The sequence below is a fragment of the Prionailurus bengalensis genome, chromosome X, assembly GCF_016509475.1.
Source record: "Prionailurus bengalensis isolate Pbe53 chromosome X, Fcat_Pben_1.1_paternal_pri, whole genome shotgun sequence".
Lineage (NCBI taxonomy): Eukaryota > Metazoa > Chordata > Mammalia > Carnivora > Felidae > Prionailurus > Prionailurus bengalensis.
This window is the reverse complement of record NC_057361.1, coordinates 64,230,516-64,248,451: the sequence shown is the minus strand read 5'-3', so window position 1 is coordinate 64,248,451 and position 17,936 is coordinate 64,230,516. Positions and strand designations below refer to the sequence as shown.

General features: G+C 37.7%; 1 protein-coding gene across 1 annotated transcript in view; it reads left to right on the top strand.

The window, feature by feature from the left end:
* LOC122477084 (fibronectin type III domain containing protein 3C1-like) overlaps positions 1-17,936 on the top strand; it is an 87,832-nt gene that overhangs the window by 59,110 nt on the left and 10,786 nt on the right. The gene's annotated exons all lie outside the window — the stretch shown is intronic.

Genomic DNA, 17,936 nt, shown 5'->3' with positions numbered 1-17,936 from the left:
CCCCTCTCCTATTTAACCCATCTCCACACCCACCACCCCTCTGGTAACCATTAGTTTGTTCTCTATAGTTAAGAGTCTCTTTTGTCATTTAATTCTCACACTTTTCTCCCCTTTGCTCATATGTTTTGTTTCTAATATTCACCACATGAGTGAAATCATATGGTATTTGTCTTTCTCTGGCAACTTATTTCGCTTAGGATAATCTTCTCTAGTCCCATCCACATCCTTACAAATGGCAAGATTTCATTCCATTTTGTGAGTAATATTCCATTGTAAATACATACCACTTCTTCGCTATTTATTCACCAGTTAATGGAAATTTGGGCTCCTTCAATAGTTTGGCTATTCTTGATAATGCTGCTATAAACATCGGGGTGCATGCACCCCCTGAGAACCTGTATTTTTGTATCCTTTGGGCAAATACCTAGTAGTGCAATTGCTGGATCATAGGGAAGTTCTATTTTTAACTTTTGAAGAACCTCAATACTGTTTTCCAACGTAGCTACACCAGTTTTTATTCACACTTACCATGTAAGAGGGTTCCCCTTTCTCCACATTCTCACCAACACCAGTTGTTGCTCGTGTTGTTGATTTTAGCTATTCTGTCAAGTGTGAGGTGATATCTCATTGTAGTTTTGATTTGTATTTCACTGATGATAAGTGATGAGCATCTTTTCATGTGCCTGTTGGCCATATGACTGTCTTCTTTGGAAAAAATGTCTATTCATGTCTTCTGCCCATTATACTTTTTCTTATATGTTGAGTTTTACAAGGTATTTGTATATTTTGATACTAACCCTTTGTCAAATATGTCATTTGCAGATATATTCTCCTTTTCAGCAAGTTTCCTTTTAGTTTTATTGATTGTTCCCTTTGCTGTGCACAAGCTTTTTATCTTGGTGAAGTCCCAATAGTTTATTTTTAATTTTGTTTCACTTACTTCAGGAGACATACCTAGAAATAAGTTGCTGCAGCTGATGTCAAAGAGGTTACCGCCTGTGTTATCTTCTAGGATTTTTATAGTTTCCTGTATCACATTTAGGCCTTTCATCCATTTTGAATTTATGTTTGTGTATGGTGTAAGACACTGGTCCATACACAAACATAAATTTCACATGTTGCTGTCCAATTTCCCAACACTATTTGTTGAAGACTTTTTCCCACTAGATATTCTTTCCTGCTTTGTCAAAGATTAATTGACCATACAGTTGTGGAGTTATTTCATGGTTTTCTATTCTGTTCCCTTGATCTCTGTCTATTTTTATGCCGGTACCATACTGTTTTGATCACTAACACTTTGTAATATCACTTTCAGTCTGGAATTGTGATGCCTCTGGCTTTGCTTTGCTTTTAAGTTTGCTTTGGTTATTTGGCATCTTCTGTGCCTCTATACAAATTTTAGGATTGTTTGTTACAGCTCTGTGAAAAATGCTGGTGGTATTTTTGTAGGGATTGCATTAAATGTGTAGATTGCTTTGGGTAGTATACACATTTTAACAATATTTGTTCTTCCAATCCATGAGCATTGAATGTCTTTCCATTTCTTTGTGTCATCTTCAATTTCTTTCATCACCATTTTACAGTTCTCAGAGTACAGGTCTTTCATCTCTTCAGCTAGTTTTATTCCTAGGTATCTTATTGTTTCCAGTGCAATTGTAAATCAGATTGATTACTTACTTTCTCTTTTCACTGCTTCATTATTGGTGTATAGAAGTACAAAAGATCTCTGTACATCAAATTTGTACCCTGTGACTTCTCTGAATTCATGTATCAGTTCTAGCAATTTTTTGGTGGATTCTTTTGTATTTTCTATATACAATATCATGTCATCTGCAAAGAATGAAAGTCTGACTTCTTCCTTGCTGATATGGATTGATTTTGTTTCTTTTTGTTGTCTTATTGCTGAGGATGGGACTTCCAGTACTCTGTTAAATAACAGTGGTGAGAGTGGATATCCCTGTCTTATTCCTGACCATAGACAAAAAGCTTTCAGGTTTTCCCCATTGTGGATGATATTATCTGTGTTTATATATATATATATATATATATATATATATATATATAGTCTTTATTATGTTGAGGTATGTTCCCTTTAATCCTACATTCTTTTTTTTTAATATGAAATTTATTGTCAAATTGATTTTCATACAACACCCAGTGCTCACTCCAACAGGTTCCCTCCTCAATACCCATCATTCTTAAGGGATTTTATCATAAATGGATGTTGTACTTTGCCAAATGCTTTTTCTACATCTCTTGAAATAAACATGTGGTTCTTATCCTTTCTGTCATTAATGTGGTGTATCACAATGATTGATTTCTGAATACTGAACCACCCTTGCAGCCCAGGAATAAATCCCACTTGATCATGGTGAATGACTCTTTTAATGTGTTGTTGCAGTTGGTTTGTTAGTATTTTATTGAGAATTTTTTCATCCATGTTCATCAGGGATATTGGCCTGTATTTCTCTTTTTTTAATGGAGTCTTTATCTGGTTTTGGTATCAGGGCACTGCTGGCCTCATAGAATGAGTTTGGAATTTTCCTTTCTTCTCTGTTTTTTGGTGGTTTGATAAAAGGTATTAACTCTTCTCTAAATGTTTGGTAGAATTCCCCTGTGAAGCCATCTGGCCTGGACATATATTTGTAGGCTATTTTTTGACTACTGATTCAATTTCATTGCTGGTTATTAGTTTGTTGAAGTTTTTTTTTTTAATTCTTCCCGTTTCAGTTTTGGTACTTTATGTGTTTCTAGGAATTTATCCATTTCTTCCAGGTTGTCCAATGTATTGCCATATAGTTTTTCGTAATATTCTCTTACAATTGTTTATACTTTTGTGGTGTTGGATATTTCTCTTCTCTCATTTGTGATTTTATTTATTTGTGTCCTTTCTCTTTTCTTTTTGATAACTCTGGCTATGAGTTTGTTGATTTTATTAACCTTTTCAAAGAACGAGCCCCTGGTTTCATTGATCTGTTCTATTGTGTTTTGTGTGTTTGTTTGTTTGTTTGTCTCTTAGTTTCTATATAATTTATTTTTGCTCTAATATTCCTTCTGTTTAGGCTTTGTGTGATGTTCTTTTTCTAGTTCCTTTAAGTGTAAAGTTAGGTTGTTGATTTGAGATTTTTCTTGATTCTTAAGGTCTGCATATATTTCTATATACTTCCCTCTTAGGACCACTGTTGCTGCATCCCAAAAGTATTGGACCATTTTGTTTTCATTTTCATTTTAATTTGCTTCCATGTATTCTTGAACCTCCTTTTTGATTTCCTGGTTGACCCATCCATTGTTTTGTAGCATGTTGTTTAACCTCTGTGTATCTGTGGCCTTTCCAAATCTTTTTTTTCTGGTTGAATTCAAGTTTCTTAATGTTGTGGTCAGAAAATACACATAGTATGAGATCAATCTTTTTGTATCTGTTGAAGCCTTATTTATGACCTGGTATCTGATTTATTCTAATGTCCCATGGGAACTTGAAAAGAATGTGTATTTTGCTGCTTTAGGATGGAATGTTCTGAATATATCTGTTAAGAACATCTGGTCCAGTGTGTCATTCAAAGCCATTGTTTCCTTGTTGATTTTCTGCATAGATGATCTGTCCATTGATGTAAGTGTTTAAGCCCCCTACTATTGTTGTATTATTATCAATGAGTTCCTTCATGTTTGTTATTGTTGTATATATTTGGGTTTTTTCAAAGTTAGGGACATAAATATTTACAATTGTTAGATCTTCTTGTTGGATTGTCTTCTTTATTATGATATAGTGTCCTTCTTTATCTCTTGTTACAGTCTTCGTTTTAATGTCTAATTTGTGCAATATAATTATTGCAACTCTGGCTTTCCTTTGACATCCATTTGCATGATAAATGTTTCTCCATCCCCTCACTTTCAATCTACATGTGAGTTTAGGTCTAAAGTGAGTCTCTTGTAGGCGGCATACAGATGGATCTTGTTTTTTTTTTTATCCATCCTCACATGTCTTTTGATTGGAGTATTTAATTCATTCACATTCAAATTAATTATCGATAGATATGTATTTATTGCCATTTTATTACCTTTTTTGTCATTGTTTCTAGAGATTTTCTCTGATCCTTTACTGTCTTTGTTACTTTTAGTCTTTCCTTTCCACCCAAAGAGTCCCCTTCAATATTTCTTGCAGAACTGGTGTAGTGGTCACAAACCCTTTTAGTTTTGTCTGGGAAACTCTTTCTCTCTCCTTCTATTCTGTATGATAGGTTTTCTTGATGGAGTATTCCTGCCTGAAGATTTTTCCCATTCAGTACTTTGAATATACCATACCACTCCATTCTTGCTTGTCAAGTTTCTGTTGAGAAATCTCCAGCTAGCCTTATGGATCTTCCATAGTACATTAAGGATTTATTTTGTCTTGTTGCTTTTACGATTTTTTGATCACTATATTTTGCAAATTACAATATCTCTTGTTGTTGACTTGCTTTTTTTTTTTTTCCATTTTGATGGCAGTTCCCTGTGCCTCCTCGATCTGTTTCCTTCCCCAGATTAGGGAAGTAATCTATTATTTCCTCACATAAATACTCTATTATTTCCTCACATAAATTTTCTGCCCCTTTTTCTCTCTTCTTCTGGGACTCCTATAATATGAATGTTACTACATTTGATGGACTAAGTGATTTCCCTAAGTCTATTCTCATGTTCCATAATTCTTTCTTTCTTTTGTTCAGTTTCATTATTTTCCATTACTTTTTCTTCTATGTCATTAATTCATTCCTGTGCTTCTTGCAGCCTGCTGTTCATTGCTTTTAACCTATATCCAATCTCATTTATTGGATTTTACATTTCTGATTCTTTTTAAACTCTTTTATCACTGTGGTAAGGGTCTCTCTGATGTTTTCGAGTGTTTTCTCAAGCCCAGTGAGTACCCTTATGATTATTGCATTAAATTCTCCATCAGGCACATTACTTTTATCTACTTCACTTAATCTCTCCAATGGCCTTATCCTTTTCTTTCATTTGGGATAAACTCCTCTACCTTGGAATTTTGTCTAAGTCTCTGCCTTCTTTGTGTTAGAAAAGCCAGTTATGTTCCTGCTCCTGGATATAATGGTTTTATGAAGAAGAGCTCATGTGGTGTCCAAGATCTGGAAAGTCAGGGAGTGTCTCTGGTGTGTGCTCTGCTTTTGTGTTTTGGCTGCTTTATCCCTCAGACAAGTCATCTGCACAGTCCTCCCTTGCCTGGTCTGGGCAGTTTTTGGCTCTAGCCTGAATATGGTGAGAGTTAACTAGATGTGCTCTGGTCTGCTTGAAAAATGAGACCTGATACTACTTCTACTAAAACTGAGTGTCTTGCAGAACTCTCTGATTGGATGATGTGGTGTGGGCAAGGGTTTCTGCTGGTCTTCTAGGGGAAGGGCCCATCACACTGGGACTGAAACAAACTTGGCTGAAAAGGGCAGCACTGCCAGAGCACAGGGGCATGGGGCTTGGTGTAAGCAAGTTAGGCAACCAGTGTAGATGCTGGGCTGCTTCCTGCAGGTGGCTCTGTGTTTATGCTTAGTGACAGGGAGGGAAACTTGGTGCCATCCAGCTGCTTTGTTCACAGAGGCATCTCCATAAATGACTGCCTCTCAGGGAAGCACTCCAAGAAGACTGAATAATCTCCCTTCCATGTGCCCCAGGCATTCTTCATATCCCTGTTTCCTTGCTGTATGCCCCTGGGTTGTTTGCCTGCCATCTCTCCAGGACCAGGACAGTGCCCCCAGGGCTCTATCCCACCCAAGCCCACTGACCCTAAAAACTCTAGGCTTTAAGGGGCAACTGGGTGGCTCAGTTGGGTGAGCATCCAACTTTGGCTCAAGGTCATGATCTCACAGTTCGTGGGTTTGAGCCCCACGTTGGACTCTGTGCTGACAGCTCAGAGTCTGGAGCCTGCTTCAAATTTTGTGTCTCCCTCTCTCTCTCTCTACCCCTCCCCTGCTTGCATGCTCTGTCTCTCAAAAATAAATATTAAAAATTTAAAAAAAAAACAAAAATTACAGGCTTTAAGCACCACTGGTTGAAGGAACTCACTTGCAAGAAATTCAAACTCTCTCATTTTCCACGCCAACAGCTTTGGGGAAACATTCTCTTTATGTGTCTCTTTGTGTGCTTCTCTGTCACCCTTTGCAACCAGTTCCTCCCCGATGTAGTACTAGTGATCCATATCTCCCCTAAACCATGTCTCCACACATCCTACATTCTTTGCTGTGGCTTTTCCCTCCCGTTAACTGTAGAGTATTTTCTGTCAGTCTTCGGGTTCATTTCTGGGTTATGGATGATTTGATAGTTATCCAGGTGTTTTCATTGGACAAAACAAGCCTAGGTCCTACTACTCTGCCCTCAAAAATATTTTTTAAAAGATCTTTGAAATAAACTAATCCAGCCAATCAATCTATCACCACAGCCATTTTTTAATAGAAACAAGCAAACTCCCCAAATGGTAAGTAACCTAACTAAAGAACACTATGAGCCAGTAACAGAGTCAAAATTGGAATTGTAGGCTCCTGATCGCCATCACAGTTCTCCTTCCACTTTATCATGGTATCCATTCCTTGCTATATCTCACATTTTCTGATATGGATTAATACGTGAAAACATCACCTGATAGGTATAATTATACTAGTAAAGCTAAAAAAAGGAATTAGTAAATAGTACATATTTGTACATATTTATTACAAATTTGTAATTTCATACGTCATAATTAGTACATATTTGGTAATTTCTGAAACTGAATTTAATCTCCTTGTTTGAACAGTGAAATAAACTGCTTTCTATAATACATAACAAGGAAAATTTACAGTCATGAAAGCTCGAGCTTTGAGTTTTTTCCTTCTCATATGTAAAATTCAGTTGTTTCTATCTTTCCACACATGAGTCAAATCACTATTATGAAGTAGTTTGTTCTCAGTGAAAAGCTAATTGGAATATATTGGAATTAAACATGACTTAGATCACAATACTGCCTTACTCTATTGTGACATATTTAAGCCCCGTTTTCCTGAAACGTAGAGAGGCTAATAATATGAAATAAAGATCCTTCCCTCCTTTCTTCACACAGTTACTGTGAACCTGAAATAAAATTTTTAATGTATGCGAAACGCTTTCAAATGTATGATGTACCATATAAGTACAATACAGAAGATTATAGCAGTAGGGATTAAACAATAGTAATAAAATTTGTAATAAGATCTTACTAAAAACCAAAACAAGCATTATTTTTTTCATCATTTATTTTTTTCATATGAAATTTATTGTCAAATAGGTTTCCATACAATACCCACTGTTCATCCCAACCGGTGCCCTCTTCAATACCCATCACCCACCCACCCCTCCCGACCACCCCCCATTAACCCTCAGTTTGTTCTCAGTTCTTAAGAGTCTCTTAAGTTTTGGCTCCCTCCCTCTCTAACCTTTTTTTTCTCTTCCCCTCGCCCATGGTCTTCTGTTAAGTTTCTCAGGATCCACATAAGTGTGAAAACATATGGTATCTGTCTTTCTCTGTATGACTGATTTCACTTAGCATAACACGCTCCAGTTCCATCCACGTTGCTACAAAGGGTCATATTTCATTCTTTCTCATTGCCACGTGGTATTCCATTGTGTATATAAACCACAATTTCTTGATCCATTCATCAGTTGATGGACATTTAGGCTCTTTCCATAATTTGGCTATTGTTGAAAGTGCTGCTCTAAGCATTGGGGTACAAGAGCCCCTATGCATCAGCACTCCTGTATCCCTTGGGCAAATTCCTAGCAGTGCTATTGCTGGGTCATAGGGTAGGCCTATTTTTAATTTTTGAGGAACCTCCACACTGTTTTCCAGAGCGGCTGCATCAGTTTGCATTCCCACCAACAGTGCAAGAGGGTTCCCGTTTCTCCACATCCTGGCCAGCATCTAGAGCCTCCTGATTTGTTCATTTTAGCCACTCTGACTGGCATGAGGTGGTATCTGAGTGTGGTTTTGATTTATAGTTCCCTGATGAGGAGTGACGTTGAGCATCTTTTCATGTGCCTGTTGGCCATCTGGATGTCTTCTTTAGAGAAGTGTCTATTCATGTTTTCTGCCCATTTCTTCACTGGATTATTTGTTTTTCGGGTGTGCAGTTTGGCGAGCTATTTATAGGTTTTGGATACCAGCCCTTTGTCCGATATGTCATTTGCAAATATCTTTTCCCATTCTGTCGGTTGCTTTTAGTTTTGTTGATTGTTTCTATTGTAGTGCAGAAGCTTTTTATCTTCATGAGTTTGCAGTAGTTCATTTTTGCTCTTAATTCCCTTGCCTTTGGAGATGTATCATGCAAGAAGTTGCTGCTGCTGCTGCTGCTGCTGCTGCTGCTGCTGAGGTCAAAGAGGCTTTTTCCTGCTTTCTCCTCTAGGGTTTGGATGGTTTCCTGTCTCACATTCAGGTCCTTTATCCATTTTGAGTTTATTTTTGGGAATGGTGTAAGAAAGTGGTCTAGTTTCATTCTTCTGCATATTTCTGTCGAGTACTCCCAGCACCATGTGTTAAAGAGACTGTCTTTTTTCCATTGGATATTCTTTCCTGCTTTGTCAAAGATTAGTTGCCCATACGTTTGTGGGTCCAATTCTGGAATCTCTATTCTGTTCCATTGGTCTATGTGTCTGTTTTTGTGCCAATACCATGCTGTCTTGATGATTACAGCTTTGTAGTAGAGGCTAAAGTGTGGGATTGTGATGCCTCCCGCTTTGGTCTTCTTCAATATTACTTTGGCTATTCGGGGTCTTTTGTGGCTCCATATAAATTTTAGGACTGCTTGTTCTAGCTTCGAGAAGAATGCTGGTGCGATTTTGCGTGGGATTGCATTGAATGTGTAGATAGCTTTGGGTAGTATTGACATTTTAACAATGTTGATTCTTCCAATCCATGAGCACGGAATGTTTTTCCATTTCTTTGTGTATTCTTCAACTTCCTTCATAAGCTTTCTATAGTTTTCAGCATACAGATCTTTTATACCTTTGGTTAGGTTTGTTCCTAGGTATTTTATGGTTCTTGGTGCAATTGTGAATGGGATCAGTTTCTTTATTTGTCTTTCTGCTGCTTCATTATTAGTGTATAAGAATGCAACTGATCTCTGTACATTGATTTTGTATCCTGCGACATTGCTGAATTCATGTATCAGTTCTAGCAGACTCTTGGTGGAGTCTATCGGGTTTTCCATGTATAATATCATGTCATCTGCAAAAAGTGAAAGCTTGACTTCATCTCTGCCAATTTTGATGCCTTTGATTTCCTTTTGTTGTCTGATTGCTGATGCTAGAACTTCCAACACTATGTTAAACAACAGCGGTGAGAGTGGACACCCCTGTCGTGTTCCTGATCTCAGGGGGAAAGCTCTCAGTTTTTCCCCATTGAGGATGATATTAGCTGTGGACTTTTCATAAATGGCTTTGATGATGTTTAAGTATGTTCCTTCTATCCCGACTTTCTCAAGGGTTTTTATTAAGAAAAGATGCTGAATCTTGTCAAATGCTTTTTCTGCATCGATCGACAGGATCATATGGTTCTTTTATTTTCTTCTATTAATGTGATGTATCACATTGATTGATTTCCGAATGTTGAACCAGGCCTGCAGCCCAGGAATGAATCCCACTTGGTCATGATGAACAATTCTTTTTATATGCTGCTGAATTCGATTTGCTAGTATGTGGTTGAGAATTTTTGCATCCATATTCATCAGGGATATTGGCCTGTAGTTCTCTGTTTTTGCTGGTTTTCTGTATGGTTTGGGAATCAAAGTAATGCTGGCTTCATAGAATGAGTCTGGAAGTTTTCCTTCCCTTTCTATTTTTTGGAACAGCTTGGGAAGGATAGGTATTATCTCTGCTTTAAATGTCTGGTAGAATTCCCCTGGGAAGCCATCTGGTCCTGGACTCATTTGTTGGGAGATTTTTGATGACTGATTCAATTTCTTCGCTGGTTATGGGTCTGTTCAAGTTTTCTACTTCTTCCTGTTTGAGTTTTGGAAGTGTGTGGGTGCTGAGGAATTTGTCCATTTCTTCCAGGTTGTCCAGTTTGTTGGTATATAATTTTTTATAGTATTCCCTGATAATTGCTTGTATTTCTGAGGGATTGGCTGTAATAATTCCATTTTCATTCATGATTTTATCTATTTCGGTTATCTCCCTTTTCTTTTTGAGTAGCGTGGCTAGAGGTTTATCCATTTGGTTTATTTTTTCAAAAAAACAACTCTTGCTTTCATTGATCTGCTCTACATTTTTTTAAGATTCTATATCGTCTATTTCTGCTCTGATCTTTATTATTTCTCTTCTTCTGCTGGGTTTGGGGTGTCTTTGCTGTTCCACTTCTATTTCCTCTAGGTGTGCTGTTAGATTTTGTATTTGGGATTTTTCTTGTTTCTTGAGATAGGCCTGGATAGCAATGTATTTTCCTCTCAGGGGTGCCTTCGCTGCATCCCAAAGCATTTGGATTGTTGTCTTTTCATCTTCATTTGTTTCCATATATTTCTTAATTTCTTCTCTAATTGCCTGGTTGACCCATTCATTCTTTAGCAGGGTGTTCTTTAACCTCCATGCTTTTGGAGGTTTTCCAGACTTTTTCCTGTGGTTGATTTCAAGCTTCATAGCATTGTGGTCTGAAAGTGTGCATGGTATGATCTCAATTCCTGTATACTTATGAAGGGCTGTTTTGTGACCCAGTATGTGATCTATCTTGGAGAATGTTCCACATGCACTCGAGAAGAAAGTATATTCTGTTGCTTTGAGATGCAGAATTCTAAATATATCTGTCAAGTCCATCTGATCCGATGTACCCTTTAAGGCCCTTGTTTCTTTATTGATCCTATGTCTAGATGATCTATCCATCGTTGTAAGTGGGGTATTAAAGTCCCCTGCAGTTACCACATTCCTATCAATAAGGTTGCTTATGTTTGCGATTGTTTTATATATTTGAGGGCTCCCGTATTTGGCACATAGACACTTATAATTGTTAGCTCTTCCTGATGGATAGTGCCTGTAATTATTATATAATGCCCTTCTTCATCTCTTGTTACAGCCTTTAATTTAAACTCTAGTTTGTCTGATATAAGTATGGCTACTCCAGCTTTCTTTTGACTTCCAGTAGCATGATAGATAGTTCTCCATCCCCTCACTTTCAATCTGAAGGTGTCCTGAGGTCTAAAATGAGTCTCTCGTAAACAGCAAATAGATGGGTCTTGGTTTTTATCCATTCTGATACCCTATGTCTCTTGGTTGGAGCATGTAGTCCATTTACACTCAGTGTTATTTTTGAAAGATATGGGTTTAGAGTTCTTGTGATGTCTGTAGGTTTCATGCTTGTAGTGATGTCTCTGGTACTTTGTGGTCCTTGCAACATTTCACTCACAGAATCCCCCTTAGGATCTCTTGTAGGGCTGGTTTAGTGGTGATGAATTCCTTCAGTTTCTGTTTGTTTGGGAAAACCTTTATCTCTCCTTCTATTCTGAATGACAGACTTGCTGGATAAAGGATTCTTGGCTGCATATTTTATCCGTTCATCACATTGAGGATTTCCTGCCATTCCTCTCTGGCCTGCCAAGTTTCAGTAGATAGGTCTGCTACTACCCTTATGTGTCTACCTTTGTAAGTTAGGGCCTGTTTATTCCCTAGCTGCTTTCAGAATTCTCTTTGTCCTTGTATTTTGCCAGTTTCACTATGATATGTCGTGCAGAAGATCGATTCAAGTTACGTCTGAAGGGAGTTCTGTGTGCCTCTTGGATTTCAATGCCTGTTTCCTTCCCCAGATCAGGGAAGTTCTCAGCTATGATTTGTTCAAGTACACCTTCAGCCCCTTTCTCTCTCTTCTTCGTCTGGAATTCCTATGATATGGATATTGTTCCGTTCAATTGCATCACTTAGTGCTCTAATTCTCCCCTCATACTCCTGGATTTTTTTTATCTCTCTTTTTCTCAGGTTCCTCTTTTTCCATAATTTTATCCTCTAATTCACCTATTCTCTCATCTGCCTCTTCAATCCGTGCTATGGCCGCCTCCATTTTATTTTGCACCTCATTTATAGAATTTTTTAGTTTCTCATGACTGTTTCTTAGTCCCTTGGTCTTTGTAGTAGATTCTCTGCTGTCCTCTATGCTTTTTTCCAGCCCGGCGGTTAATTTTATGGCTATTGTTCTAAATTCTTGTTCCATTATATTGCCTAAATCGGTTTTGATCAATTCGTTAGCTGTCGCTACTTCCCGGAGTGTCTTTTGAGGAGAATTCTTCCGTTTTGTCATTTTGGCTAGTCCCTGTGGTAGCTCCCAACTGCAGGGCACTTCCCTTGTGCTGTCTGGAGAAACTTGTGTTGGTGGGCGGGGCTTCAGTCAGACCCGATGTCTGTCCCCAGCCCACTGCGGGGCCCACAGTCAGACTGGTGTGTACCTTATCTTCCCCTCTCCCAGGGTCAGGACTCACTGTGGAGTGGTGTGGCCCCTGTCTGGGCTGCTTGCACACTGCCAGGCTTGTGGTGCTGCTTCGAGGAGATCTGCCCAAGGGCGTATTAGCCGGGGATGATCTGCAAGGTGCACAGGGGCGGGAGGGGTAGGCTTAGCTAGCTTTGCCATTGGTGGTCCCCTGCGGAGGGGCCCTGCAGCACCAGGAGTAGGCAGGGCTGTTGGAGGGGTGGATCCACAGAAGCACAGCATTGGGCGTGTGCATGGTGCAAGCAAGTTCAGTGACAGGAACTAGTTCCCTTTGGAATTTCGGCAGCTGAACTCTGTCTTCCTGGGCTCAACAACTCTCCCTCCCAGCATCCTCTCACCCTCACTGCTCTCTGAGAGCAGAGTTGTCGACTTTTAACATTCCAGATGTTAAGTCCTGCTGGCTGTCAGAACTCACACAGTCCGGCCCCTCTGCTTTTGGAAGCCAGACTTTGGGGGCTCTGCCTTGCCCGGCACACTGCCCCTCCACCGCCCTGGCTCCCTCCTGCCAGTCCGTGTAGCACGCACTGCCTCTCTACCCTTCCTACCCTCTTCCGTGGGCCTCTTGTTTATGCTTGGCTCCAGAGAGTACATTCTGCTAGTCTGCCGGTGGTTTCCTGGGTTATTTAGGTCGATGTGGGTAGAATCTCAGCAGTCAGCAGGACGAGGTGAGCCCAGTGTCCTCCTACGCTGCCATCTTCCATACTTCCTCTCTCTGGGTCCTCTATTCTGTTTCATTGACTTATGTATCTTTCCCTCCACTAATACTACACTGTCTTGATTACTGTAGTTAAATAGTAAGCTTTAACATTAAGTAGAGTGGTTTTGTCCACCTTCTTTTTCTCTTTCAAGATTGATTTTTCTAGGTCTGGTGACTTTCCAAATGAAAGTTAGAATGAGATTGCACATATCTATAAATAAACTTGCTGAGATTTCCATAGAAATTACATTAAACTTATAAATCTTCTTGGAGAAAACTGACATCTCTACTATATTTAGTCTTCCCATCTATGAACATGGTATGTCTCTTTACTTATTTAGGTCTTTCTTGATTAATTAGCATTATGCAATTTTCAGCATACATGTACAGTATATGTTTTGTTGGATTTATACCTAAATATTTTCTTAGAAGTGATGGTAAGTGGTACTGTGTTTTTAAATACATACTTTATTTATGTATTTATTTATGTATTTGTATATGTATATATGATGGATGTATGTATGTATTTATTTATTCTTATTTCAAATTCCAGTACAGTTAACATACAGTGTTATAATAGTTTCAAGTGCACAATATAGTGATTCAACAATTCCATACATCACCTGGTGCTCATCACAAAAAGTGCACTCCTCAGTCCCCATCACCTATTTAACCCATAAACCCATCCCCTCTCCTCTGGTAAGCATAAGTTTTGTTTTCCATAGTTAAGAGTCTGCTTCTTTGTTTTTCTCTCTTTTTTTCCCTTTGCTCCTTTATTTTATTTTTTAAATGCTACATATGAAGGAAAACATATGGTATTTTTTTAACTAACTGGTTTCACTTAGCGTTATGCTCTCTAGCAATTTGCAATGACATGGATGGAGCTAAAGAGTATAATGGTATTCTGTTTTGAATGTCTGTTTATACATGTTTGTTGTTAGTAACTAGAAATGTGGGTTATTTTTGGGGTGTTGATCTTGTGTCCTGCAACCTTGCTGACCTCACATATTAGTTCTAGGAGATTTTTGTACATTCCAGGTGGTGGTCTATGTAGATAATCATATTATCTGCAAAATAAGTAGTTTTATTTCTTCCTTTCTAACATGGATGCCTTTTATTTCCTTTACTCACCTTATTGCAATGGCTGAATTAAGATTAAGACTGATTAGAGCTGACATCTTTGCTTTGTTTTTGGAGGAAATCACTGGTACATATGATGTTAGCTGTAGGTTTTTTTGTAGATGCTCTGTATAAGTTGAGGAAGTCCCCATCTATTCCTAACTTTATGAGATTTTTTTCATCACTAATGGGTGTTGGATTTTGTTAAATGTGTTTTCTGTGTCAATTAATATGACCATATGATTTTTCATCTCCATCCTGTTTGTATAAAAAGTTACATTGGTTTTTCAATTTCAAAATAGGGTTGCATAGCTGAAATAAATCCCATTTGGTCTTGGTGTATAATTCTTTTTGTACAGTGCTGGATTTGATATGCCATTATTTTGTTGAGGGTTTTTTGCATCTAAATGAGTTATTGGTTTTGGGGTTTTTTTTCTACACTCTTTGATTTTGGTTTTAGGGTGATACTTTCCTCATAAAAGGAATTGGTAACTCTCTCATCTTTTATTTTCTGGAAAATATTATTTTAAATTGGTGTTACTTTTTCTTTAAAGACTTTGTGGAATTCTCCAGTGAAACTATCTCGACCTGCAGATTTCTCTTTCAGGGGCTTTTTAGTTATGAATTCAACTTCTTTAATGGCTATAGGGATATTCAGATGTCCATTTCATTTTGGCTGAGTTTTCTATATCAGTTCTAGCAATATTTTTGTGGAGTCTTTTGAGTTTTCTATATATAGTATCATGTCATCTGCAAATAGTGAAAATTTGACTTCTTCCTTGCCAATTTAGATGCTTTTTATTTCTTTGTGTTGTCTGATTGCTGAGGCTAGGACTTCCAGTACTATGTTAGATAAATGTGGTGAGAGTGGACACCCTGTTTTGTTCCTGACCATGGAAGAAAAGCTCTCAGTTGTTCCCCATTGAAGATGATACTAGCTATGAGTTTTTTAATATATGGCCTTTATTTTGTTGAGGTATGTTCCATCTATCCCTACTTTGTTGAAGTTTTTTTTTCCTTTTTTTTTTTTTTTAAGCAAGAATGGATACGAGGCACCTGAGTGACTTAGTCGGTTAAGTGTTTGACTTTGGCTCAGGTAATGATCTCATGGTTCATGAGTTCGAGCCCTGCATCGGACTCTGTGCTGACAGCTCAGAGCCTGGAACCTGCTTCAGATTCTGTATCCCCTTCTCTTTCTGCCCCTACCCTGTTTGCACTCTCTCTCTCAAAATAAATAAACTTAAAAAAACTAAAAAAAAAAAAAGAATTGATGCTGTACTTTGTCAAATGCTTTTTCTGCATCTATTGTTCATATGGTTCTTATCCCGTTTTTTATTAATGTGGTGTATCACATTAAGTGATTTGTGAATATTGAACCACCCTTGCAACTCAGCAATAAATCGCACTTGATCATGGTGAATGATCTTTTAATGCACTGTTGGGTTCAATATGCTAGTATTTTGTTAAGAATTTGTACATTCATGTTCATAAGGGATATTGGCTTGTAGTTTGCTTTTTTAGTGGAATCCCTGTAGGGTTTTGGCATCAGGATAAGCTGGCCTCATAGTATGAGTTTGGAGGTTTTCCTTCAATTTCTATTATTTTTAGAATAGTTTGTGAATAATAGATATGAACTGTTCTTTAAATGTCTGGTAGAATTCCCCTGTGAAGACACCTGGTCTTGGAGTTTTGTTTGTTGGGAGTTTTTTGATTACTGATTCACTTTCATTGCTGGGTATTGACCTGTTCAAGTTTTTTATTTATTTCTGTTTCAGTTTTGGTAGCTTATGTGTTTCTAGGAATTTATCCATTTTGTGCAGGTTGTCCAATTTGTTGGCATATAATTTTTCATTATATTCTCTTATAATTGTTTGTAGTTCTGTGGTGTTGGTTATTTTTCCTTTCTCATTGGTGATTTTATTGATTATGGTCTTTTTTCTTTTTTTTTTTAATTTTTTTAATGTTTATTTATTTTTGAGACAGAGAGAGACAGAGCATGAACGGGGGAGGGTCAGAGACAGAGGGAGACACAGAATCTGAAGCAGGCTCCAGGCTCTGAGCTGTCAGCACAGAGCCCGACGTGGGGCTCGAACTCATGGACCGTGAGATCATGACCTGAGCCAAAGTCAGACGCTTAACCGACTGAGCCACCCAGGCGCCCCATGGTCTTTTTTCTTTTTGATACGGTTGGCTAGGGCTTAATCAATTTTATTAAATTTTTCAAAGAACCAGCTCCTGGTTTCATTGATCCGTTCTGTTTTTTTTTTTATTTGTTTCTATAACATTTATTTTTACTCTAATATTTGTTATTTCACTTATTCATCTGGCTTTAGGCTTTGTTTATGTTCTTTTTCTAGCACCTTTGGGTGTAAGGTTAGGTTGTTTATCTGAGATGCTTCTTGGTTCTTGAGGTTGGTCGTGTATTGCTATATATCCCTCTTGTGACTACTTTTGCTGCATCCCAATGGTTTTGGATCATTGTGTTTTCGTTTTAATTTGTTCCCATGTATTTTTAAAATTTCTTCTTTGATTTACTGGTTGACTCCTTCATTCTTTAGTAGCATGTTCTTTAACCTCCATATATTTGTGGTCTTTCCAAATTTTTTCTTGTTGTTGACTGCAAGTTTCATAGTGTTGTGGTTGGAAATATGCATGGTATGATCTCAAATGTTTTGTAATGGTTGAAGCCTGATTTGTGACCTAGTATGTATTCTATTCTGGAAAATATTCCATGTGCACTTGAGAACAATGTGTATTCTGCTGCTTTAGGATGTAATGTTCTGAATATATCTGTTAAGTCAATCTGGTCCACTGTGTCATTCAAAGCCATTGTTTCCTTGTTGATTTTCTGTTTAGATAATCTGTCCAATGATGTAAGTAGGGTGTTAATGTCCCCTACTATTATTGTATATTACCAATGAGTTCCTGAGTTCCTTCATGTTTGTTATTAGCTATTTTATATATTTGGGTGCTCCCAAGCTGTTGGCATAAATATTTACAAATGTTAGATCTTCTTATTGGATAACCCCCTTTATTATGATATAGTGACCTTCCTTATCTCTTGTTACTATATTTGGTTTAAAATATAGTTTGTCTGATATAAGTATTACTGCTCTAGCTATCTTTTGATGTCCATTTGCATGATAAATGTTTCTCCACCCCTCACTTTCAATCTGCAGGTATCTGTAGGTCTAAACTGAGTCACTTGTAGGCAGCATATAGATGGGTCTTGTTTTTTATCCATTATGACACCCTATATCTTTTGAGTAGAGTGTTCAGTCCATTTACATTTAGCATAATTATTGATAGATAAGTATTTAGTGCCATTTTATTACTGGTTTTATCATTTCTAGAGATTTTCTCTGTTCTTTTCTAGTGTTTGTCACTTTTTGTCTTTCCTTCCCACTCAGAAATCAAGAAAAATCTCAAACGACCTAATCTTACTGTTAAAGGAGCTAGAAAAGAAGAACAAACAAAACTCAGAACAGCAGAAGGAAGGAAATAATAAAGATCAGTGTAGAAATAAATGATATATAAAGTAAAAAAATAGAACAGATCAATAAAATCAGGAGCTGGTTCTTTGAAATGATCAACAAAATCAGTAAATTTCTAGTCAGACTTATTGAGAGCAAGAGAGAGAGAGAGAGAGAGAGAGAGAGAGAGAGAGAGAAA